Source organism: Martes martes (genome assembly GCF_963455335.1).
Source record: "Martes martes genome assembly, chromosome: 7".
Taxonomy (NCBI): Eukaryota; Metazoa; Chordata; class Mammalia; order Carnivora; family Mustelidae; genus Martes; species Martes martes.
Window position 1 is genome coordinate 29,432,756 of NC_137894.1, and position 26,420 is coordinate 29,459,175.

At 38.3% G+C, this 26,420-nt stretch overlaps 1 protein-coding gene across 1 annotated transcript in view; it reads right to left on the bottom strand.

Annotated features, from left to right (window-relative positions):
* Positions 1–26,420, bottom strand: part of PEAK1 (pseudopodium enriched atypical kinase 1) — a 294,195-nt gene that overhangs the window by 221,818 nt on the left and 45,957 nt on the right. Inside the window, exon 2 of the mRNA XM_080808166.1 lies at positions 25,462–25,523. The gene's annotated coding sequence lies outside the window, so the exon portion shown is untranslated. The remainder of the gene's footprint in view (positions 1–25,461; positions 25,524–26,420) is intronic.

Here is a 26,420-nt window from a genome sequence, read left to right on the forward strand (position 1 = left end):
AACAGAATAGAGGCCCAAAAATAGACCCTCAACTCTATGGTCAACTAATTTTTGACAAAGCAGGAAAGAATGTCCAATGGAAAAAAGACAGTCTCTTCAACAAATGGTGTTGGGAAAATTGGACAGCCACATGCAGAAGAATGAAACTGGACCATTTCCTTACACCACACACAAAAATAGACTCCAAATGGATGAAAGACCTCAGTGTGAGACAGGAATCCATCAAAATCCTTGAGGAGAACACAGGCAGCAACCTCTTCAACCTCAGCTGTCGCAACTTCTTCCTGGAAACATTGCCAAGGCAAGGGAAGCAAGGGCAAAAATGAACTACTGGGACTTCATCAAGATCAAAAGCTTTTGCACAGCAAAGGAAACAGCCAACAAAACCAAAAGACCAAAAAAAAAAAAAAAAAGACAACTGACCAAATGGGAGAAGATATTTGCAAACAACATATCAGATAAAGGGTTAGTATCCAAAATCTATAAAGAAGTTACCAAACTCAACACCCAAAGAACAGATAATCCAATCAAGAAATGGGCAGAGGACATGAACAGACATTTCTGCAAAGGAGACATCCAGATGGCCAACAGACACATGAAAAAGTGCTCCACATCACTCGGTATCAGGGAAATACAAATCAAAACCACAATGAGATACCACCTCACACCAGTCAGAATAGCTAAAATTAACAAGTTAAGAAACGACAGATGGTGGCGAGGATGCAGAGAAAGGGGACTCCTCCTACACTGTTGGTGGGAATGCAAGCTGATGCAGCCACTCTGGAACAGCATGGAGGCTCCTCAAAAAGTTGAAAATAGAGCTACCCTATGACCCAGCAATCACACCACTGGGTATTTACCCTAAAGGTACAAATGTAGTGATCTGAAGGGGCACGTGCACCCGAGTGTTTAGAGCAACAATGTCCACAGTAGCTAAACTATGGAAAGAACCTAGATGTCCATCAACAGATGAATGGATAAAGAAGAGGTGGTATATATAACACAATAGAATACTATGCAGCCATCAAAAGAAATGAAATCTTGCCTTTTGCGACAACATGGATGGAACTAGAGGGTATCATGCTGAGCGAAATAAGTCAATCAGAGAAAGACAATTATCCTATGATCTCCCTAATATAAGGAATTTGCGTGGCAATGTGGGAGGTTTGGGGGGTAGGAAAGGAAAAAAATGAAACAAGATGGGATTGGGAGGGAGACAAACCATAAGAGACTCATAATCTCACAAAACAAACTGAGGGTTGCTGGGGGGTGTGGGGGGAGGGAGAGAGTGGTGGGGTTATGGACATTGGGGAGGGTATGTGCTATGGTGAGTACTGTGAAGTGTGAAAGCCTGATGATTCACAGACCTGTACCCCTGGGGCTAATAATACATTATATGTTAATTTTTTTTTTTTTTTTTTTTTTTTTTTTTTTTTTTTTTATTTATTTGACAGACAGAGATCACAAGTAGACAGAGAGGCAGGCGGAGAGAGAGGGAAGCAGGCTTCCTGCCGAGCAGAGAGCCCGATGCGGGACTCGATCCCAGGACCCTGAGATCACGACCCGAGCCGAAGGCAGCGGCTTAACCCACTGAGCCACCCAGGCGCCCTATGTTAATTTTTTTTAAAAAAGGAGAAAAGCAGAATGTAATGTTTGCTAACATTGAGGCATATGTGATTATAAAACTCAGAACTAGCATACTATTCATATAAAATCCACTTACATCTATTTTTAAAATGAATATACTGGTTATGGCACATAGCAATGGTTAACATCTTCTATCACTGTCAAGTGCAACGCATGCTGAATGAATTAAACAGTTGGCGAATGAAATGGAAAGGAGATCAAGTGGCATTCTTTCCAAAACCTGCCCCTTTCCACAGGGTTAACTGAAAGGGCAAGGACTCAAAATCTGTGCTATAAACCAAAGCTCTGAGGGTCAAAAATTATATTTTATAGAATTGTCACTTTCCTCACCAACACCAATAAATAAGTTATTAACTCTACCCTTTTGGCATAATAAAGTCATTTTGATAGAACTGAAAGAGCTCCAGTTTCAATGTCAACTCTCCTGAAGATAAACACTGCTGCTGTGCCTCAGAATTCAAATTGCTGCAGCAGGTCATTAGTCTGTTCTATCCTGTTGACACATTTCAACTCATTTTATAAACCTAGATTTGTTTCTCTTCTATAATCCTCGAAAAAAATATTTATGGGAAGGCAATTTCATTTTGCTAGGCTGACAGAGACCGTCCCCTGGGGAAGGGGCCAACTCAAGCGGGACTGAAGCAGCTGTTAGGAGCCAATTTTCCTACCTGTTAATTGCATTTGTGACTAGGCTGCAGCAGCTCACACACCTACCTGGCAAGCAATAGATAAATTGAAACAGTCACATCTCAAGAGTTTGAAAACTAGAAGGCTCTTTCCCCCTTCCTCTGAAGAATTCAACTAGGGAATAAGACAGTAAAGGAATGCGAAAATGTCAAAAGTACATAAACATTAATTGGACCTTCCTGACTACCAAAAAAAAACAAAAGAATTTTATAAATAGCTAAGAGAAAAAGTATGCCTTCATTTGGTCATTCAACAAGTATTTACTGGAATTCCTACTGTGGCAGACACTGTTCTTACGTGCTAGCAATGTAGGAGTGAACAATGTCCCTGTCCCCACCAGAGAAGATAAAAGAGAAATAAAGAACTCTCGCTCAGTCATTAGGTGCAAAGAAGAAAATAAAACACGGCCATGTAATACAGAGTGTTGAAGGAATGCTCACTTATAGTGAGTGGTCAAGGGAAACCTCTTTGAAGAAGGGACATGTAAGCTGAGACTTAAATGTCAAGGACGATACAGTCAAGCAACAGTCTGAAGGAAGACCATTCCCCACAGAGGGACAAGTAGAAGAAAACCCTGAAGCTGGAATGAACTTGGTATATTCACAGAACAGAAAAAAAGGCCGAGGTGCCTCGTGTTTTGTGAACAGGGTTAAGAATGGCAGCAGATAGGCCCCTCAAATTGCCATAGCCATGTCAAAGTCGTCATTTGGAAAGATAAAAATAAAAACTGTGACCAGTGAGCTACTCATGGGAACTCACACTTGGGACTAGTAATGACCACGAAGAATCTTTCAAAGGAAAAATTAGAAACACAAGTTAAAAGAAATGTCCCAAGAGCAGAGGTTTCTGGATCAGGAAGGATCAGCATCAGAGTGCTGGCTGAACCAGTGCTGTCAATCACGCCCAACGCAACAGCATTCTAAGTAAGATTGCTGTCCAGGACGGGCACACCTGGACAAGGGGACATCTAAGGCTCACAGAGGAAATGTTAAAATGTAGAACTCATAAATGAACTCTAGACAGAAATGAATATTTCTGAATGTGCTTGCCCTAATCCCTGCCTGGCCCACTCATTTCAGACAGTCCAAGGATTTCTTTTTAAAATTTAAATGTAAAAATAGACACCATAAAACAATACCCTCCTAGAATAGAAATTTTTAGCAATTTTTAAAAATTTTGCCACATGTAACCATCTTCTTGGAATCACAAAATTAATTAGGATTGTAAAAGCAGAAAAAAAAATTTAGTAAGTACTTAGAGATCACGTGTTTTCCTTCTCTAGCAAGCACAAAACAAACCTTTAGGTTTAAAAGTATAACATTAAATGATGCTATATTTTAAAAATAAAATATACCTATTAAAACAGAACAAACGGGGCGCCTGGGTGGCTCAGTGGGTTAAGCCTCTGCCTTCGGCTCAGGTCATGATCCCAGGGTCCTGGGATCGAGCCCCGCATCGGGCTCTCTGCTCAGCAGGGAGCCTACTTCCCCTCCCCCTCTCTGCCTGCCTCTCTGCCTACTTGTGATCTCTGTCAAATAAATAAATAAAATCTTTAAAAAAAAAAAAAAAACAGAACAAACCATCTATTTGAAGGACAAACTATATTTTCTATCATTGAAAGATTCCCAGCTATATGTACATGTTGTGTAATGCTAACCAGATTTTTGTAATGGTACTATAATGTTAAAATTTTCCAAACTATGCCTACTGCTATTACATAGATGCATTTTTTTCCACAAAAGCATTTTGGTAAGACTCTAACTATTCACCTTAAAAAAAAAAAAAAAAAAAGAGGAGCACCTGGGTGGCTCAGTGGGTTAAGCCTCTGCCTTCAGCTCAGGTCATGATTTTGGGGTCCTGGGATTGAACCCCGCATCAGGCTCTCTGCTCATCGGGGAGCCTGCTTCCCCCTCTCTCTCTGCCTGCCTCTCTGCCTACTTGTGATCTCTCTCTCTGTCAAGTAAATAAATAAAATCTTTTAAAAAAGAGAGAGAGAGAATAGGAAAAAATGGAGATCAGAAGTTTGTTTTGGATGAGGTATGTGACAATGTGCCTCCACATGAGCTACAATTTTTAATAAAAAAGAACATTGGCATCAGAGACTACAATCCTACCTTGATCATTTCCTGACCCACAGTCTTCTGGATGAGTAAGATGAAGCTACTACCATCTACTCTCACAACAGAAAGATTAAATAAAATGTAATAGGTGAAGGTTAATGCATTCCAGTATTATTATTGGTAATCATGGGGGTATAGAAGCAAATATATGTTTAAAAAAAAAGATAAATAATCTAAATTACAGGTTATAAGAGCTAACCACAATGTAAATAATACTTCTGGAGTTGAATACACAGGCCAAATTCCTGCTTTACCTATAAAGAACAAAAACTCAGAGAATTTAAGGGACAAAAAGTCAAAAAAGTCAAAAAGCAGGCAGAAAAGGGGCTAAAATTTATTTGAATTTCTAAATGTGGTTTACATTTACAGAGCACTTTGACACACTGAAGAACTAAATGATCTTCATTATAAAATTGTTAATTTGACTGCTGAGAAAGCCCAAGGCTTACCAAAGATAGTCAGCTAGGAGTTCATGATGAACCACAAGTAAAACCAACAACACTGCATACTGTTCTCTTGCTCTTTTTTTTTTTAAGATTTTATTTATTTATTAGAGAGAGAGGGAGGGAGAGTACAGAGGGCAGGAGAGGGAGAGGCAGGCTCCCATCGAGCAGGGAGCTAGATGCAGGGCTAGATCCCAGGACCCTGGAATCACGACCTGAGCTAAAGGCAGATGTGTAATGGAATGAGCCACACAGGTGCCTCTGAATACTGCTTCTCTTAAAATAGAGACTGAAAATCTTTCCCATTCATAACTTGACTTAGGAAAAAAAAAAAAAAAGTATGCCTTAGCAAGCAATCACATGTTTTAATTCAGGTAATAATTTTTATTTAAGATTTTATTTATTTATTTGACAGAGAGAGAGACAAACGGAGAGAGAGGTGGGGAGAGAGAGCAAACCCAAGAAGGGGAAGCGTCAGAAGGATAGGGAGAAGCAGACTCCCCACCCAGCAAGGAGCCCAACATGGGAATCCCAGAACCCTGGGATCATGACTTGAGCCAGACGCAGATGCTTAATTATGACTGAGCCACCCAGGTGCCCCAATTCATGTAATAATTATTTTTTAAAGTCATACTATAAAGACATAAATATTTGCATTGTGTTTAATAGAATCAGTCAGCTTCTTAACATTAAAATGCTCACATCAAAGACAAGTCTTTTGATATATTCCCAGATTAAAACCTCTACTGATACCGGCTTAATATAAGGTAGCAAGGATTATTTTTATTGTTTATTCACAGATTATTTAGACAGAACAGCTGGGTTAGTGAGTTGCTGAATATTTTATCATACTCAATCAAGAAGTCTATTGTTTCTATCATTAATGACTCTAATAAACACATCCTTAAAAATTACTTCATCAATCCTTTACTTTCTTTCATATAGGATTTTCAAGTTAACCCTTAGGTCAATCCATTCTTGTATTTAAGTCAAGATGATTCATTTTCATAAAATAATTATGTTACAAATACTTCATTATTATTCAGCTAAAGGGAGAGATTGACTGGGAAACTGATTAAAAGAAAAGGATTCATTTGGAGATGAGCCAAGTAAACAATACAGTAACTAAGTAACAGTCATATTTACATTACATGTTTCTGGATGTTGCTGAGAAAATACACAACTACTTTAAAAAGGATCAAGCTTTGCAGCAAGATTTCTAGGTTTAACAAGAGAAGATGACACAGCAACGTAGGAAGTCAGAGCTCAGCCACAATGATGGTTTTCAGATCATTTATGCAAATACAGTGAGAGCATTTTCTCTATTCCAAAGAGGCCTCCGTCAAAAGTCACTTTCAAAGATATGAAAAAGCAGGTCCACATGCATAAAAGTAATTTCTGAGTCTTGCAAATAATAATTGGCAACATTGTGGTTGAGCAGGTGACAGCAGAAGAGAACCACTAAATTAATACACAAATGAGCAGCAACCACTCACATTACTTGCACATGAATGAGAGAAGAATAAATATATAATTTGGGTGGAGATCAAGCACTCTTGAAATAGTCATGGCCAGAGAACACCATCTAATTAACTGCTTAGCTCGGTTCATAAGACTTCACTTGGGCTCAGCAAGGATTGTCACTGAATAGAGAAGAGGGCACAGCCCAAATGTAGCAAGTTGTCTGCTGAACTGAGACACACCATAAAGTATGCTGCCTGTCTGTTTTCTGAGCATTTTTAAAACTGCATTTGATAATAAGGTAATTGTGAACTCTTTAGGGAAGCAAAATAATAAGTGAGTAAGTGTGTTAGAAAATCAACTGGAAAACACCCCAGCTTGTGACAAAGCACACTACGTGATTTCTTACAGCTTCCTTGGCCATAGCTCTAAAAGAGCCGTACAATTCAGAATGATCAAGAGGAAGCATCTTATAATAAAGACAGATAAATTCTGTATAACCCATTATTTTTGTATTAAAATTATCTAAAGATAATTTGTACTTGGCTATTACACAGCATAATCAATTACTGGAATCCTTCATTCCTCAATTACCTTGGCCATTCAAGAGCTCACTATAAACATATTCTTCTGTTTAGAGCAATTCACACTTAAAGTACTCTAGTAATTACAATATATTGGAGTGCCTGGGTGGCTCAGTTGGTTGAGCATCTGCCTCTTGGATTTCGGCTCAGGTTTCCTGATCTCAGGGTCTGGAGATTCAGCCCCATGCTCAGCAGGGAGTCTGCTTAGGACTCTCTCTCCCTCCATCCCTCCTCCTGCTCACTAGTACACACTCTCTCCCTCCCTCTCTCAAATTAATTAATTAAAAACAACAACAATATTCATTCAACACACATATATTGAGCACTTATTGTGTGCCAGGCACTCTGAGTGGAAATACTTGGAAACACCAAGCTGAATTACATTAGCCCCTGCTTTTGGAGGTAGAAGGTATGGCTTACAGATGTGCAAATATTATATAATAAAACAGATGCTAAAACAGAAATGTGTACAAATCACAATGGAAATATAGAAAGGGAAAGGACTTAATTCTTCCTGAGGAAGTGAAAAGAGGCTTGTCAGACAACCTAATTTTTTCACTGTGTTTTAGGGAGTTTAGTAGATACATTAGAGATTGCAAGGAAAGGGAAGCATGACAGATCTACAGCCTGTGCAAAGTTGTATAGTTAGAAAAGAGTACTTGTTTGGCATGGCAACAACATAGCCCAAAATAAGTAAAGATGAAATAATAAGTGATCACCAGAATGGGGAACAAAGGATCTTCAATGAGGCAATTGAGGAAGTTTAGACTTTATCCCAAAGAAAATGTGAAGCACTGAAAAGTTTCAAGCAGGAGGGATGCCTGGGTGGCTCAGTTGGTTAAGTGTCCAACTCTTGGTTTTGGCTCAGGTCATGATCTCAGGGTCTTGAGATCAGGCCCCACTCAGTCTCTGCACTCAGCACAGAGTCTGCTTGTCCCTCTCCCTCTGCTCCTCCTCTCCCACCCCCACCCCCATCTATCTCTTTTTCTCTCTCTCAAATAAATAAAAAAGGTTCCAAGCAGGAATGTGATTGATTTTTACTTTAGAAAAATCCTTCTGGCCATATGCGATATAATGATTTATAGTGATTTGTATCATCTGAGTGACCAAAATATATTTCTCAGAAATATTTGGTCTTCATCCCTAGTTCCTGAAAACACTTCAGGCCATAAAGGTGAAATGGATGTCGTATTATTAATGAAGGTGACTTCTGGACCCCACCCAAGGGCAGCGATTTGTTGCCAGAAGGACCAACCATGTAATCAGAGTGTTGGAACTTTCAATCACCCTCACTCCATCCCAGAGTGGGGAAGGGAGAGGAGCTGGAGGTTGAATCAACCAATGGCCAATGACTTAGTCAATCGTGACTATGTAATGAAGCCTCCATAAAAACCCAAGAGGACAGCTGTCTTAGTCCTCTCTTTCAGAGCTTCCATGTTGGGGGGTGGGGGCAGAATGTTGATCCAGGTCCCCAGGTCCATGAGGACAGAAGCTCCTTTGTCAGGGATGTCACCTTAGGCAGCTCTTCATCTGGACATTGATTCATATACTTTATCATAACCTTTAATAAACTGGTAAATGTAAATATGTGTTTTCCTGTGTTCTGTGAGCTGTTCTAGCAAATTCATTGAACCTAAAGAGAAGGTTGTTGGAACCTGCAATATGTACCTGGTTGGTCAGAAACACAGCTAAGAGCCTGGGGCTTGTGACTGGTGTCTGAATTAGAGGGTGAGGGCAGTCTCGCAGGACTGAACCCTTAACCTATGAAATCTGATGCTATCTCTATGCTGACAGTGTCAGAATTTAGTTGAATTCTCAGAAATCCTACTCTGAGAATTGCTTGGTGTTGTGTGTGGAAACCCCTGCCCCCAACACTGAAATTGAATCTGAGAACCCTAAAGGACCACATATAGAACAAAAGGAAGGAAATAGGTTTGAACAATCAAGTTTGGTAGTTCTATTGAAAGATTATTAAGGGGTGCCTGGCTGGCTGAGTCAGAGTAGTATGCGACTCTTAATCTTGGAGCTGTGAGTGCAAGCCCCACATTGGGTATAGAGATAAATAAATAGAGACTTAAAAAAAGATTACTAAAAATCACTACTACCCTTAGATGAAAGCAACAGATTTAATCCTTATGAGGCCACACCATTCTCTATGTAATGAGTGATGCAAAGGTCAAGAGGAAGTATCTTGCTGGGTCTCACCCACAGAGACCACTTTTCACCTACCTGGAACTCCAGAATGCTTAGCTCAAATGACAGAGTCCATTTCCGGGACAAGTCTTCATGCAGATGTGCACCCCTAGACCTGAAGAGTAGCTAAGAGGTAGCTACTGAAGGAAGATGGGGGCTATGGAGAGAGCTTGTACATTTTACCACAATAAAAAAGATCTATATACATGTATATCTGCAGCATCCATATGTTACATATATCACATATAATTTATATACTTCAAAATATTTTAATTATGGTAAGATGTATATATAATCATATATGAATATATGTATTTACATCTTAGTAAGTACTATATTAATAATAGACATAATATTGTGAATTAGCAATTTCATGACATACTCATGTATAAATGATTATTTGTGCCTAAAACCTAAGGCTTTTTATGATTTATAGTACCAACCTGAAGTTTTAAAAATTTTATTGTTTCAAGAAGATCTGAAGTAATTCTTTAACAGAAAAAAAAAATGTTTCTCCTATAAGATAGAAATACTAAATTCAGGTTCAACTTACTAGAAAGTCAAAGCAACATGAAGATAGATATGCCAACCAGGTGTTGAAAACAGCTTGGTTTAGGGGGGGAAATCATTTAGTAAAGGATCAATGTGTGGCCAAAGGCAGGTATTTGTTACACACAAATGAGCTACTGTATTCCAGAGCTCTGCTCATTAGTGTACAGAGATGCATTACCCTCGCATTAAATAAAGACTCAGTGAGCAAAACACTGTAGCAAGCATCTGTTGGCTAATGACAAAGAAAACCATGGACCCTCTGAGGCCAATTTCTATCCAGCTGTAAGCATGGAAGCAGCACACGCATGCACTGCTTTTCAGTATCACCCCCAAATAACCATGAAAAAGAAGCTCTTCAGCCTTCATGTTACTCTGTGGCAAAAGCAATACAAGTATTAATTACATATGCTAAACAAGGTACTCAGAAAAAGTTAACCCCATATTAGCAGAAGTCACATATATAACTGCATTTTATTCTCATTCCACTTTTCTATCAATATCCATGGTCAGGAGAACGATTGGTCCGAAGAAGGCACTAAACAAAACTGTAAAGTAAGCAAAGTTTGTCTTCTTACATCAATTACTTTTTCCTGCCCATGCTTCATTACCTTTTTTTCTCCCCACCCTATTCTCAATGTTCACATAGTTCCTCCAGACTTCTGCTATAATGTTCTCTGGGGCCTGCCTTGGCCTCCCTTTCCCCTGTGTTAAAATTTATCATGCCTATATATGTATTTCTCAGAACGTCATGTGACCTGATAACAGCACACACAAACATCTCTAACTCCTTCAACTTGCTCCTCACTCTCTAATGCTTTTACCTAACCTCAAGACCACACCTTCTCCTGCCTTCTCAGAAACCTTCTACATAGCCTTTATCTTTTCTTATATATGTTCAACTTCCTTCACTAGTGTCTTTCTCTCAGTACATAAACATATTTAAGTCTCTATCTAAAAGGCAACAAAACCCTTAGCTTCTTATTAAAAAGGTAAATAAATGCTAGTATAGAGAACTTATTCTATGGTGTCCTCCCCCATAGTCTCTGCCTTCCCCTCACCCCAGGCCACAGCAATGTGACTTCTCTTCACACCATAACATTAATCCAAGGGTTCTTCATCTTGAGGCTGGAGAGTCTGTGGATAGAACTCAGGAGACCTATGAACTTGGATGGGAAAATATATTATTTCTTTATTTCCTCCAACCTCTAAAATTTTTAATACTATATTTACTGAATTACTATAGGCCTGCTACTATACCTTGTTGTGTATCGTGTTAAACAAACATATAATACTTTATTAGTACAATTAGCTTGGTAATAATACTTTAAGATGGGGTGCCTAGGCGGCTCAGGTCATGATTTCAGGGTCCTGGGATTGAGCCCTGTCTCTGGCTCCCTGCTCAGTGGGGAGTCTGCTTCTCCCTCTCCCTCTGCCCCTTCCACCCACTTGCGCTCGCTTTAGCTCTCTCTCAAATTAAAAACAAAAACTTTAATATAATTGGTTTCCCTTGTAATCCTATGCATTTTATTTTATCCATCTGCGGCAGACTCTTTCCAAATATGCCGCAAAAATATCTCCCACCCACATGCTCTTCTAATGGTGTAAATTTGCGGCTCACCCACAAAGATATGGGAGTCTGATTCCCTTCATAAATCCAAGCTGGCACTGAACTTGATTGTAACCAAAAGAGTGTGGTAAAGCAACAAGGAGTGACTTCCCAGGTTTGGTTAGGAAAAGTGATGCAGGTTCTGAGACTAGGTTTGGGGCAATTTGTTAAACAGTGATAGTTTCCAGAACAGAATCTGACACCGGGAACTGGAAAGCTGCCATAATAAAAACGTAAGACAGGGACACCGGCTGTGGGATTGGGTGGTAGAAATGAACAGGAAGACCACAAGGATCTTACAGCAAAAATCTGATGAGCATCGAAGAGGCTACTGAAAAGGCCTTAAAGGAGAGGGAGTAAACTGTTACCAGAAGCTGGAGGAAAAAAGACCGTTACAAAAGGGCAGAAAATTTAGCAAAACTGTTGCTTGTGATAAGTCAAAAAAAAAAAAAATGCTGACAAAGAACTGTTACTTCTAGCTAAAGTAATTTCCAAGCAGAATGTCCGAAGTGTCAACTGCTTTCTTTTATATATATAACATAAGGTGCAGCTGGAGAGATGTGCTAAAGAAGAAAGTCTTCTGTTTTCAAACGGAATTTAGAGGAAATAGAAAGAAACCAGCAATTGCTGGGTTCAAAAATAAAACTATTTTTCATCCACAATCTCTCCCAGCAGAGAATGCTGGAAACAAAAAAGGTCTGGGGACAAGATCAAATACAGGGTGCTGAAAGGAAAATCTGGTCTCTAGACAGAGATGAAACCAAGGGTGTTGCTGTAAAATCCTTTGTTAACACTCAGTTTCTCCTTCTCAACCTCTTTCTCCCAGTGCCTTTCTCTGTACGTGTCTGCTAAAACTAGATTTGCTCAGGGGTTCTGTCCTGAATCCTGAGCAATTCCTTCTTCAACCACTCCCCAGAAACTATTAACCTCAAAATCTTTCTCTCTCTCAAGCTTCTACCTCTCTCCAAGAACTGGATACAGATTTGCACATCTCCACTTGAATATCTCAGAAAAACCTCAAACTAGATACTTTAAGAAACTATCAATTTCCCATCCCACAACTTCTTTCTGTTTTATGTATCTGCTTGCTTATTTATTTATTTATGGCGCGGGGGGTCGCAGAGGGGAAGGAAGAGAGAGACTCCTAAGCAGGTTTGACATGTCATCGTGAGTCTGACACAGGACTCAATCTCACAACCCCAAGATCATGCCCTGAGCTGAAATCAAGAGTTGGACGCTCAACCGACTGAACCACCAGACAGTCCACAAGTTCCTTCTAAACCCAAACATGCATTGGAGATAAACAGCTCTGTCCATTTAATTGCCTAATTTTCTTTCCCTACATACCGTTCTCCCCTCAACCAACATCTAATCAATCATCAAGTTATACAGATTCTATCTTCCCCCCATACACTGCTTATTCTAACCATGTCAAAATCTCACTGTGGATATGAGTAGCTACTTTTCTATCTAGAATGCAACTCCTGTTATAAATCCTAACTACTTCACTATGTGTTAATTTAATTCAAAAATATGGAACACCTATTCTATGGCAAATCTGGCAGGACCTATGCCAGGGCTAGGCAAACAAAACTGAGACAGAGAAACCAAAAGGACTCTGCTGTTTCTCTGCTAGACCCCATTTACTCATGCTATCTATCTCACCTTGCATCTGAGTAAACCAAAGCAGCCATGATTCCCCACGGGGGAAGCAAGAAAGTTAACCATTCTCAGAGCTCTATCCTGTGCCCCCACATACCTGATAACATCTAAGAAGAAAAAAGATCACGAGCATGATCCAGGACAATGACTTCAAACCTCAGTTTGTGCCAATACCCCCTTACCTTCGGTGATTTATGGAAAAACACCTATTGTTCAGCTGACACCTTTGATCAGACCCTACCCTGGGTTCCTGAAGGAACACGCACCACTTTCCAATATAAACTCCTAACCCCAAGCAGCAGGGATCCTCACTTCTGCTTTTCTGAGTCTCCCAGAACCTCTGTCTGCTGTACACTGTCACTTACGCTACTCACTATAAACTCTGCTCTCACTTCCTCTGGGCTTGTGTTTGATTTCTGTTCTGCACTAAGACAAGAGCTTTCTTGACTGGTCCTGCAAGGCCTCCTCTGGGACCTCAGACCCAGCCTTCCTACGTCAAAATTAAGTGAGAAACAGGTCCTGCCTCTTCTCTGAAATCACAGGAAAAAAGCAAAATAAGTACAACACTGGGGTTTATCACGGAAGGTAGCATTGTATGGCAGACTAATTCTTTTGTGGGGGCGTAGATACAGCAGGCAATAAGCAAAACGACAGGATAAATGCAACACATTCTCTTGGAGGAGAGAGTTTCTTTGATGTAAGTAACTTAACAAAAGATTTTAACATCAACTCATTATAAGAAGAATACAAAACTTACATGAAAGATGCAGATTCATGGGTCATTAGAGCAAGAATAACTGTCTGGAATTAGAATTTAAAGTAACATTACTAAGCAGAAGGAGAGCCACTTTAAGTCAAAGACCCTCTTAGAAGTAAGTCACCCCACCTATCCAAAAAGGCAGCCAGGGCTGGGTGAACATTCAGTGAAACACCACTGGATGATCAGAAAGATTCTGTGGGATTCTTTGTTACGCCAGCCTCCCCTCCACACAGCCTCTATGGAAGTATTCAGACACAGCATAGAAGAAGTTTTGCAGATGACTGAGGAATCTTGAACAAACTCATTTTTTTTTAAAGATTTTATTTATCTATTTGACAGACACAAGTAGGCAGAGAGGCAGGCAGAGAGAGAGGAGGAAGCAGGCTCCCCGCCGAGCAGAGAGCCAGACGCAGGGCTCGATCCCAGGACCCTGAGATCATGACCTGAGCCGAAGGCAGAGGCTTTAACCCACTGAGCCACCCAGGCGCCCCGAACAAACTCATTTTTTTGTCAGATTAAAGTCACCTGTAACTATGTAAGGGAAGTCTATGAAAGCTAAGAAAAATTTCATGCTGGCTCCAATTTCTGCCAAAATGGCCAGAAAAATGGACAAGAGAGACTGAAGAGGCATTTAACATCAGAACATATGCATATAACCAATAAATGTATGAACAATGTTCAGCATCACTGGACATCATGGAAATTCAAAGCAAAATTCTTTGTCAATAAAAACAAAAAGCTTTGAAAACAGACCAAAAAAGACAAGACTACCTATAGTTCTCTCTAGTTCAGATATTCATTACCTCTACCTTTCATTGCCTTTGAGCAATTTTTAAATTTAAAAACTGTAGAAAGTTGATAACAATGTGGACTATTTTTTAGCACAAAGGAGCAAATTAGTTGTGTCCAGTGGATTACAAGTGATAATTGCCCAATGGATAGATCAGTTTTTGCAACCATTTGAAAAACTCATTTCAGCATTCCTTTACTGCATATAAATGAGTGACTGCAAATTTGCGTTTGAACTAACATCTTACCAGTTTCCTCATTAACTAGAGAGTTAAACATCTGACTAGCGTTCATTTTGTATCTGTGTGAGTCATGATTATAACCCCTTTTTAAAAATCCTTTAAAAAATCCTTCTAACAGCACAATCAGAATACAATACCATCCATTTATGATTAAAAGAAAAAAATAAAAAAAACCTTTCAGCAAATGAATGGAAGGGGTTCTTCAACCTGAGGATAACAACTTCATGGTAAAAGTCTGAAAACTTCCTAAATTCAGGAACAAGCCAAGGACATCTGCTCTCACCACTTCTACCCAATACTATACTAGAGGTTCTAGTCAGTAAAATGAAGCAAGGAAAAGAAATACAGGTTGATAGGAAGAAGTAAAACTGTCTTTACTTATATACGCATCGTAATTACATAACAAAGCCTAGAGAATCAAAATAAACAAAACAAAACAAACAGAAAACCCCCACAAAGCTACTAGAACTAACAGCCAATATATAAAATTCAATTATACCTTTACATACTAGAAATCAACAGTGGAAATGAAATACTTTTAAAATAATAGCATTAAAAAATAGCATAATAGCATTAAAAAAATCAAAGTGCAAAATTTGTACACAAAAAGAAAATAATAATTATGGCTCTTGAGAAATTAAAGATGATCTAAATAAATGGACAGTGATAACATGTTTACAATATTAAAATGTCTATCTTCTCCAAATTGATCTGTGGAGTGAACATGGTGTCCAGTAAAATCTACAGATGTTTTTGTAGAAAATGAAAAGCTAACCCTAATATCCCTATAGAGAACTGTGTATGAATATACAAAGGACCTAGAAGAGTCAAAACAAATCTTTAGAAGAACAAAATTGGAGAATTTCTACCATTTCACTTCAAAACTGATCATTAAACTACTGTAATCGATATAGCATAGTATCCGCAAAGAGAAAAAAAGTCAATTAAACAAGATAGAGCTCAGAAATAGACATACACATATATAGCCAACTGATTTCTGACAAAGTCATCAAAGTAATTAATGAGAAAAAGAAAGTCTTTTCAACAGTGGTGCTGGGAAAACTGGGTATCCACATGCAAAAGAATGAAGCCAGACCCATACTTAACAACATGTATAAAACTTAATTCCAAATGGATCAAATATCTAAACCTAAGACCTAAAACAATAAAACTCTTAGAAGAAAATATAGGACAGAAGCTTAATGACATTGCATTTGGCAGTGATTTCTTGGATATGACACATCAAAAGCACAGGTAACAAAAATAAAGACAAATTGGACCTCATGAAAATTTTTAAATCTTGCACATCAAAAGACACTATCCACAGAGTAAAATATAAGGCCACAACATAGGAGAAAATAGTTGCAAATCATGTATCTGATAAGATATTAATATCCAGAAAATAGAACTCCTAAAACCCAACAATAACAAAACCACCCAATTTAAAAATGGGCAAAGGACGTGAATAGATATTTCTCCAAGAAGATATATAAAAGGCCAGTAAGCACATGAAAAGATGCTCAATATCACTGATCACTAGGGAAATGCAAATCAAAACTACAATGAGATACCACCTCATATCCAGTCAGATAGCTAGTATTAAAACAACAAAAACAAACAAACAAACAAAACAGACACACACACAGACACACCCCAGAAAACAAAAAGAGCTGATAAGGATGTGGAGAAATTGGAACTGTATGTTGTTGGGGAATGTTACATGGTACCATTGTTGTTTAAAACAGCATGATAGTTCCTCAAAAATTAAAAATAGAATTACCATATGATCCAGCAATTTCACCTCTGGGTATATACCCAAAAGAATTGAAAACAGGGTCCCAAAGAGATATTTGTACACCCCGCTCACAGGAATATTTTTCACAATAGCCAAAACATGGAAGCAACCAATTATCCATTGACAGATGAATGTATTAGCAAAAATGTGGTATATACATACAATGGAATATCATTCAACCTCAAAAAGGAAGAATATTGTTCCATTTGCTACAATATGGATGAGTCTTGAGGACATGATGCTAAATGAAAAAGCCACTTACAAAGACAAATACTGTATGATTCTGACCACATGAGGTACTGAGAGAAATGTAAATCATAAAAACAGAAAGTAGTTCTGATACCTGCCAGGGACTGGGGGAAGCTGAAAATGGGGATTTATTGTTTACTGCATATAGAGTTCATTTTACAAGATGAAAAAGAATTAGGGGGATGGATATTGGTGATGAATGCACAACATTCTTAAAGTGCTTAATACCACTGAACTGTATACTGAAAGATGGTTAAGATGATCAATTTATCTTTTACAACTTTTTAAAAAAGACATTAAAAAAGAGAACGGGAAGAAAGAAGTTGGTAAGGTGAGAACAGATGAATTTCTTTTAAGAAATAAAGTGACAGGTGAGAGGAGCAAGATGGCAGAGGAGTAGGAGACCTAAATTTCATCTGGTCTCAGAAATTCGGCTAGATAGTTATCAAACCATTCTGAACACCTACAAACTCAACAGGAGATCAAAGAGAAGAATGGCATCAGTTCTATGAACATAAAAGCGACCACTTCCTGGAAGGTAGGACATGAAGTGAATCCAAGGAGATATGTGGGAAGATAGACCAAAGGGGGAGGGGTCAACTCCCAGCAAGCGGTAGAGCAGTGGAGCACAAAACTGAACTTTTATTAGACATCTGCTCTGCAGAGAGACATCACTCCAATGGCTAAGGGAAAAGGGGGTGGAGGGTGGAACCCTTGCTGGAACAATGTGGCCTCAGGACCCTCAGTGTCACAGGAAGACCGGGGGTGTCTGAGTGTGGCAAAGCTCCCAGGTATCAGAGCGGGGAAGCTGGGTGCAGAGACAGAGCTGAGGAGTGAGCTCACAGTTCAGGGTTGCGTTAAACAGTGATCCTTGGCACAGTCGGACCACTACTCTTCGAGTAGGGACCCAACAAGCAGCAGATCTAGGGAGACTCCCAGGGGAGGAGCAAAACAGGAGCACACTGCAGGAAGCTGCTAGGTTTGGAGACTCCAAACAGGGTTATGCACCAGAGATAGAAATGCTCGGTCACAGCATTTGTGAGCTAGGAATGTAGCCAGATCTCAGAGTGTAGCTGGAGACCAAGGAGACGGGAGAGACTGATTGCTTTTCTCTGAGGGTGCGCTGAGGAGTGGGGCCCTGAGCTCTCGGGTCCTCCGGATCTAAGACTGGGAGGCTGCCATTTCCATCCTTCTCCTCCAAAGCTGTAAGGATAGCTTTCAGGGAACAAAAGCTACCGAGACCAAAACCGAGCAGATTACTTAGCCTGGTCCCTGGCAAGGGTGGTACACAGATGTTGGCAAGGATAAGGAGAAAGGGGAACCCTCCTACACTGTTGGTGGGAATGCGAGCTGTGGCTCCATACTGTTTTCCAGCCACTCTGGAAAACAGTATGGAGGTTCCTCAAAAAGTTGACAATAGAGCTACCCTACGACCCAGCAAACTGGGTATTTACCCTAAAGAGACAAATGTAGTGATCCGATGGGGCATGTGCACCCCAATGTCTATAGCAGCAATGTCCACAGTAGTCAAACTATGGAAAGAGCCTAGATGTCCATCAGCACATCAATGGATAAAGAAGATGTGGTATACACACACACACACACACACACACGCACACACACACACACACACACACACACACACACACACAGGAATATTATGCAGCCATCAAAAATTGAAATCTTGCCATATGCAATGACGTGGATGGAACTAGAGGGTATTATGCTGAGCAAAGTCAGTCAATCCAAGAAAGACAACTATCATTTGATCTCACTGATATGAGGAATTTGATAAACAAGACAGAGGATCATAGGGGAAGGGAGGAAAAAATGAAATAAGATGAAACCAGAGAAAGAGACAAACCATGAGAAACTCCTAATCTCAGGAAACAAACTGAGTGCTGCTTGGGGTGGGGGCTGGCAGGGGGAGGTGAGAAGGTACAGGGTGGTTGGGTGATGGACAATGGGAAGGGTACGTGCTATGGTGAGTGCTGTGAATTGTGTAAGACTGATGATTCACAGACCTGTACCCCTGAAACAAATAATACATTATATGTTAATAAATAATAATAATAATGATAAATAAATAAATAATTTTGTAAAGAATGTAATTACTAAAAAAATTAATAAACTTCCAGTTAAAAGATGAGTAAGTTCTGGCAATCAAACATATAGCACAGCAACTAAACTAATGGTAATTTAACAATACTGTGCTGTAGGCATGGAAGTTGCTAAGAGAGTAGATATTAATAGTCCCCCCACCTCTTACCACCCCACACACAAAGCTATGTTAAATAATAAATGTGTTAACTAACCTTATTGTGGTAACCATTTTACAACACATACCTGTATCAAATTATCACATTGTATACTTTAAACTTATACAATGTTATATGAAATTATATCTCCATAAAGCTAAATAAAAAACAAGAATTTAAATGGAAAAAATATAGTGACAGAAATCAGAAAAGTGGTTTGCTCTGGTAAGAGGAGAGAATGTCAAAGAGTCTTAAGGAACTTAAAGAGTCATAAAATGTTTTACATGTTATACAAGTGTGGATTATGTAGGTAAATGCATTTGTCAACAAAATCCCTAAAACCAAGATGCTTATCACTCAATACCAGAAATAAATTGACCATAAGGTTTCACTTTTGAATATTTAAGATATCTTTATATTTTAAAGACAATTCAGTTTTGGTATATACTTATGATCCGCTTGTTCAATGTGTGTATGTACAGAATAAATCCAAGATTAAAGCACAGAATTAAGGTATTATGATGATTTTCTACTATTTAAAGGTAGAACTTACTCATTCAACATGACTTATATGGGAGTAAACACTGTAATCCATTGAAATGCAGGTTACATAAGTGATACACTATTCATATACAAAATATCCTGCAGCTGTGAACATGAATGAAGTAGGTCTAACTATATGGAAAGAGCTCCAAGATACAGAAGTATACTGAAAAAGGAAGAAGTAAAACAGTAAATTCTCATGGATTAAAATAAATTCCATATATATTTATACATATATTTGTAAAAACAATCTGAAAGTAAATAAATTGTAAATGGTACTTCCTTCTGAAAATAGCAACAGGGGATCAAAAGTGAAGGGAAGAGTTACTTTTCCCTGTAAATCCTTTTGTACCCTCTGGATTATTTCTGACTATATAGTTGCTTTGGCAATTTCCATGGAGACAGAGCAGAAAGAGGGCCTCAAACGATGTTCATGTTTCTTGTAAGCAATCTCTCCCATGCCTTACGGCAGGTATCCTAAATCTTCATCACTCCCCTCAAACTCCACATCTCACCCCTCTTGCCTACTTGCACGACATCAACAACCACAATTTCCCAAAGCCAACGACTTTGTTTTCTACTCCAGGGAAAAGGGGGAACTGCCTTTATTTCCTAATTCATATCCATATATTTACCTCTGGACTACCTCTGGGGTACCTCCTTTCCTCAGAAGGAAGAGGCCATTCCAGGCAAATCTTGTGTTCTTAGGCTATCTCCTGTCTCTACAGGAAGGCCTATTCTCTCTGTTAGTCCTCTCTCTACTTCTACAAACTTTTTCTTAACTTGTCCTTTCTCCTGCCACCTCTGTATAGATGCATGCTCAAGCCCCTCCTTTTAAAAAAAATTAGCTTACATTCCCCTTTAGGCAGGATCCTAAATTCATTCTTCCCTTCACAGTTAAACTCCCACATGAGTGGGGACAGTCTCTACCTGAGGCAGTCTCTTCATCTCCATTCACTTCTTAAATCTACCACAATCTTGCTCAGTCCCCACTGCTACTTAAAAAAAAAACAAAAAAAAAAACACTCTTGCTGAAATCATTTAAGATGAAAGGTAGGTAAGGCATTTTGTGAACCTTATTTTACTTCATCTCTCTGCTGGTACTTGACACTGCTGACTGCTTCCACCCTCCTGAAACTCTCAAATCCCTTGACTTCTGTGACACATCTCTTTCCTATCTATTATGCAGTGAAGATTCAAAAACAAGTATGACAAAGTCCCTGACTTCAAGCAAAGATTCTAAAATGAGTGAGATCTATGCAAACAGTCACAACACAGTGAAAAAGTACTGTGATAGAGACAGGTACAAAATGCTATGGTAGGTTTGTAAAGGGGAAGGAGAGGGAGCGTGTATTTTAGGAGGAAACCAACATGGACAAAGGCACATGTATAAATCAACATAGTCTGTATAGGGAATTTGATGGATAATGGCTCAGCACACAAGTTTTGAAACCAACCAATCTGATTCTACCACTTGCCAGCTGAATAAAGGTAAAATAAGTCTCTATCTCACAGGACTATAATGAAAATTAAATACCATTTATAAAGCATTGAGCACAGGACCTGGCATACATTGATTTCTCAATAAATGTTAACTCCTTCGTGCCAAAAAACAGTCAACAAACTAGGAATAAAAGGAAACTTCTTCAACATGATAAAGGACAGTTACCAAAAAACCACAGGTAACATCACACTTAATGCTGAAAGACTGAGAGCTTTCACCCTAAGATCAGGAACAAGACAAGGATGTCCACTCTCATCACTCCTATTTAACATTGAAATGAAGGTTTTAGCCAGGATGCTTAAGTAAGAAAAAGACATAAAATGCATCCAGATTTGAATGGAAGAAAATAAAACTATCACTATTTGTAGATGACATAATTTTGTATATAATTATATATATGTAAAATATAAATATATTTAATATATAAATATAAAATAAATATAAAACATATCTAATATATTTTATATACAATATACATTTATATATAAGATATATTTTACATATATTTTATATACAAAAACTTCATAGTAATATATTAACAACAATTAGAATTACTCATTGAACTAACAGTTCAGTGAGGTTGCATGATACAAAAATCAATTATATTTCCATACACTAGCAATGAAAAATTCAAAAATGAAAGAAAACAATTTCATTACAATAGTATCCAAAAACTAAGGGGCTTAAGAACAAATTTAACAAAAGTAGGAGACATACACTAAAGAAAACAATTTCATTACAATAGTATCCAAAAAATAAAGGGCTTAAGAACAAATTTAGCAAAAGTAGGAGACATACACTAAAAACTATAAAACATCATTAAAAGAAATTAACACATAAGTAAATGGAAAGACCTCCATGTTCACAGACTGGAGAACACACTATTATAAAATCTCCAACCTGATTTACAGATTCGTAATACAAATTCAAAACAATCCCCATCAAAATCCAGCTGGATTTTTTTTGGTAGAAATTGACAAGCTGATCCTAAAATTCATATGGAAATGCAAGGGATCCAGAAGAGCCAAAATAATCTTCAATAGGAAGCATGAAGTTGGAGAACTCATATTTCATGATTTTAAAACTTCCTGCCATAAGGAGGGAATCACTGGAATAGAACTGAAAGTCCAGAAACCTAACCTTACATTTACAGTCACATGATATTCTTCAAGGGTGCCAAGATAATTCAATGGTCTGTGACAACTGGATATCTGAATCCTCTACCTCAAACCATACACAAAAATTAACTCGAAAAAGGGGCGCCTTGGGTAGCTCAGTTGGTTAAGTATGACTCACTCTCAGCACAGGTCATATGTGGGTCACACGAGGGTCATGAGACTGAGTCCCAGATCACGCTTCACACTAGGCATGAAGTCTGGAATGTGCTTGGGATTCTCTCTCTTTCTCCATCTTCCCTCTACCCACCCCCCCCCCAAAAAAGTTAACTCAAAATGGATCACAGACCTCATTTAAGAGCTCATATTTAGAAGAAAATATGAGTAAATCTTCATGAACTTAGATCAGGCAATGGTTTCTTAGCTATAACACCCAAAGCACAAACAACAAAAGAAAAATAGATAAAAATATTTATTCTTCAAAAGACATTATCAAGAAAGTAAAAAGACAGTTCGCAGAATGGGAGAAAATACTTGTAAATCACGTATTTTATAAGTGACTTGTATCCAGAATATCTAAAAAACTCTTACAATAAAAGGGTAAACAACATAATTTTTAAGTGGGCAAAGGATTCAAATAAATATTTCTGCAAAAAAGATATATAAATGGCCAATTAGCACATGAAAAGATATTCAATATCATTATTCATTAAGGAAACATAAATCAAAACCACAATGAGATACAACTTCCCATTCACTATAATGGCTAAAACTTAAAAAGAGAGAGAGAGAGAGAGAGAGAGAGAAACAAATGTAGAATCCTCAAACATTGTTGGTGGGAATGTAAAATGATACAGTCTTTTGGAAAACCATTTGGCAGTTCCACAAATTATTAAACATGGAGTTACCAAATGACCCAGCAAATTACACTTTCAGGTATATACCTAAAAGACATGCAACCATATGCACACAAAAACTTACACACAGAAATTCATAGCCAAAAGCTTAGAATAGCCAAAATGTGTGTGGGGGGGGGGGGTGGAAACAACCCAAATGTCCACCAATTAATGAATGGATAAGTAAAATATGTTGTGTATCTATCCATCTATCTATCTATCTATCTATCTATCTATCTATCTATACTGAGGAGTCTGGCTCCTGACCAAAAACTTAAAATCTGTGTGTGTAATTTTCCAGCCTGACCATAAGCAATTACAAAGGCCTTACCTGGCAGGCCTCACAGGGGAAAGCTGTCCTACCCACACCATACTGGGTACACAGCCAGTGCACTGCAGTCTCTGAAGAGAGCTGTAGTCAGGAACTCAGGCTCCCCTGGCTGACCGTGTTCTTAAGCGTGGCTATATTCCCAGCCTAGGCCCTAGACTTCATTCAGGAGTCTGTCTGTGGCCTTCAGCTGAGGCCTTTCCTTGTGTACCTCTGCTGAGGCCTTTTCATCAGGGAAGAAACACAAAAGACACTTTTTTCTCTACTCTGACTCTGTGCTTTTCAATTCCAAGCCCTTCCACCTCACTCTTGAACCAGCCCTGGGTCCATCAAAATGCAGGAACCTCCTGTCTGGCATTCCCTCTGCAGTGAAATGAGCCACCTCCCATCTCTGTGCTGATCCACCTGAGTGGGACACCTGCACTTTCCAAGATTTAGCCTCTTGCTTATACTATCTCAATAAGTGAATAAAGGCTCAACTGTTACTTTCATTTTGGATCACTGTTTTTGATTAGCTACTCTGACACCTGGAAGTTCAGGTCTCTCTATTGCCAGGTCACCAGATCTGACACTTAAAATGGAGTATTACTCAGCCATGAAAAGGAATGAAGTATTGATTCATCCAAAAAAATGGTTGAACCTTGAAAACTTTATGCTAAGTAGGAAAAATAAGTCACAAAAGATTGCATATTGTACAATTTCATTTACATAGACTATCCAGAAGAGGCAGATCTATAGAGACAGAAAGTAGATTAGTACCTGACAGGAACTGAGTAGAGGGAGGAATGAGTGGTGACTGCTATTAAGTACCAGTAGTCTCTTTGGAGTGATGAAAATATTCAATTAAAAAAAATTTTTTTTTAAGTAAGCTCCACACCCAGCACAAAGCCCATCCTGGGGCCTGAACCCAAGACACCGAGATCAAGACTGGAGTAGAGATCAAGACCCGAGTGGAGATCAAGAGCTGGATGCCCAACCAACTGAGCCACCCAGGCACTCCTGCAGTGATGAAAATATTCTAAAATTAGATTGTGGTGACAGCTGTACAACTACATAACTACAATTTTTTTTTAAAAAATGACAATGAATTGTACACTTTAAATAAATGGGTGAATTTTAAGGTATGTAAATTATTCCTCAATAATGTTTTTTAAAAAATGATAGTTCATAACATTCCTAGAGCACTAGTGAGATGGAAAACTGGGTAAAGAGATTATACTGCTCTGTAAAGGAGTTTGTAAAATATCCTCTAAGCAATGTAAATGTACCGAAGGATTCTGAGTTTCAGACTGACATGACAACAATCATCTTTTAGAAAAAGCAATCTCATGACTGTGACAAGAATGACTTAGAGAGTAGCTGGATTCTAGGTGGAAAGACCAGATGACAGAATGGTTGCTTAAAAAATTAAAAGATGAGGAGAAGTGGAGCCCAGACATGCCAGAAAAGAAAAAGGGCTATGAGCCTATCTTTAGAGTAAAATGCTATTCTGGAAACTTTCTATAGAAACCAACTACTAACACACTAAAGGGTATGTTCTTATTTTATGAGCCCCCCAGACAGAGGGAACTACAGAACATAATCAAGTCCAGGAGAATAGAGTGGCAGAAAACTCCTAATAACTGACTTATTAAAATAGTTATCAGCTGTTGAAATCGACGGCTTAACAAATTAAGGATCTGTCTTCAGGAATATCAGATTATAATGTCAATATCATTCTCAAATGTGTGTCAGACTAGCAGTGTGAACTCTGTCTTAAAATATAAAAGAAAAATTCCTTTGGAATTACAATGGAAAAATTCACTCAAAACTACTCTATCCTTCAGAACCAGCTTCATTTCCTTCGATCAAATGTCCTACAAACTAAAAGTGAGCATGCTATATATGTAAACTTTGTAATAAATAATATTTACTCATTAAACTCTCATAGGAAAAGACAGTTGGCACTGCCTTAAATATTTCAAAAATAATTCTTTCTCATTATAAAATATATCTTGTAAGGCAAATGCATTAAAAGAATATCTCACCTCAGATTTTTAGATGAATCCAAAGAAATGTCTACAGCATGAGTTCCAGTTTAGGCAGATACCTGAATTGAAAAAAAAAAAAAAAAAAAGGAGAAGGAGAAGAAGAAAAAAAAGACATGGTCAATACAACTAAATCTGAAAAGGGAACTTAATTTTTTCAGTAGAACCCCAACTTGATCATTTACTCACTAAACTTTTGTTTGTGTTTTACAAATCTGTAGAACATCAAGAATCTTAATTCTGCCAGACTCTCTATTGCCTTTTTTCTTCTTTAAGATTTTATTTATTGATTGTCAGAGAGAGAACACAAGCAGGCTCCCTGACAAGAAAGGAGACTGATGTGGGGCTGTATCCCAATACCCTAGGACAATGACCTGAGCCAAAGGCAGACACTTAACCAGCTAAACCACCGAGGTGTCCCTCTATTGCCTTTAGTTACACTTAACAAAATACATACTATACTAATGGGGCTAGGGGTATGAGGGGAAGACCAACCCAAGAAAGACATTTTTCTTTCACCAGTTCAAGTCTTCAAAAGAAAAGGCATTTTTCTAAAAGTCTGTACTCCCTATAATAATCCCACCATCATGACTTCCCATCCTCACAAAAAAACAGAATACAAAAATCTGGAAATATAAAAGTAACCAAGAGTATATTTTATAAAGCTTAAATAAAAGGAAATGTTAAATAAAACTGGTAAAAAAAAAAAACTATGAAAATGTTTATCTACATTGGCAAAGAAAATCTAATTAAAATGAGATGTCATTTTCCATCAGTGAAATTAGAGTTGTTTTTTAAGATGTTAGTCATTAGTACTATCCCAATAGCTTCTTGGTCTTTTGGCTAAGATCAAGTGTAGTGCTTCTCCTCCTTCCCAGACTCACAGTAGGATTGCACTTCACTGCCCTTGTTTCAACTTGGGTGTGGCTACATTGACTTGCTTTAGTCACTAAGGTGTA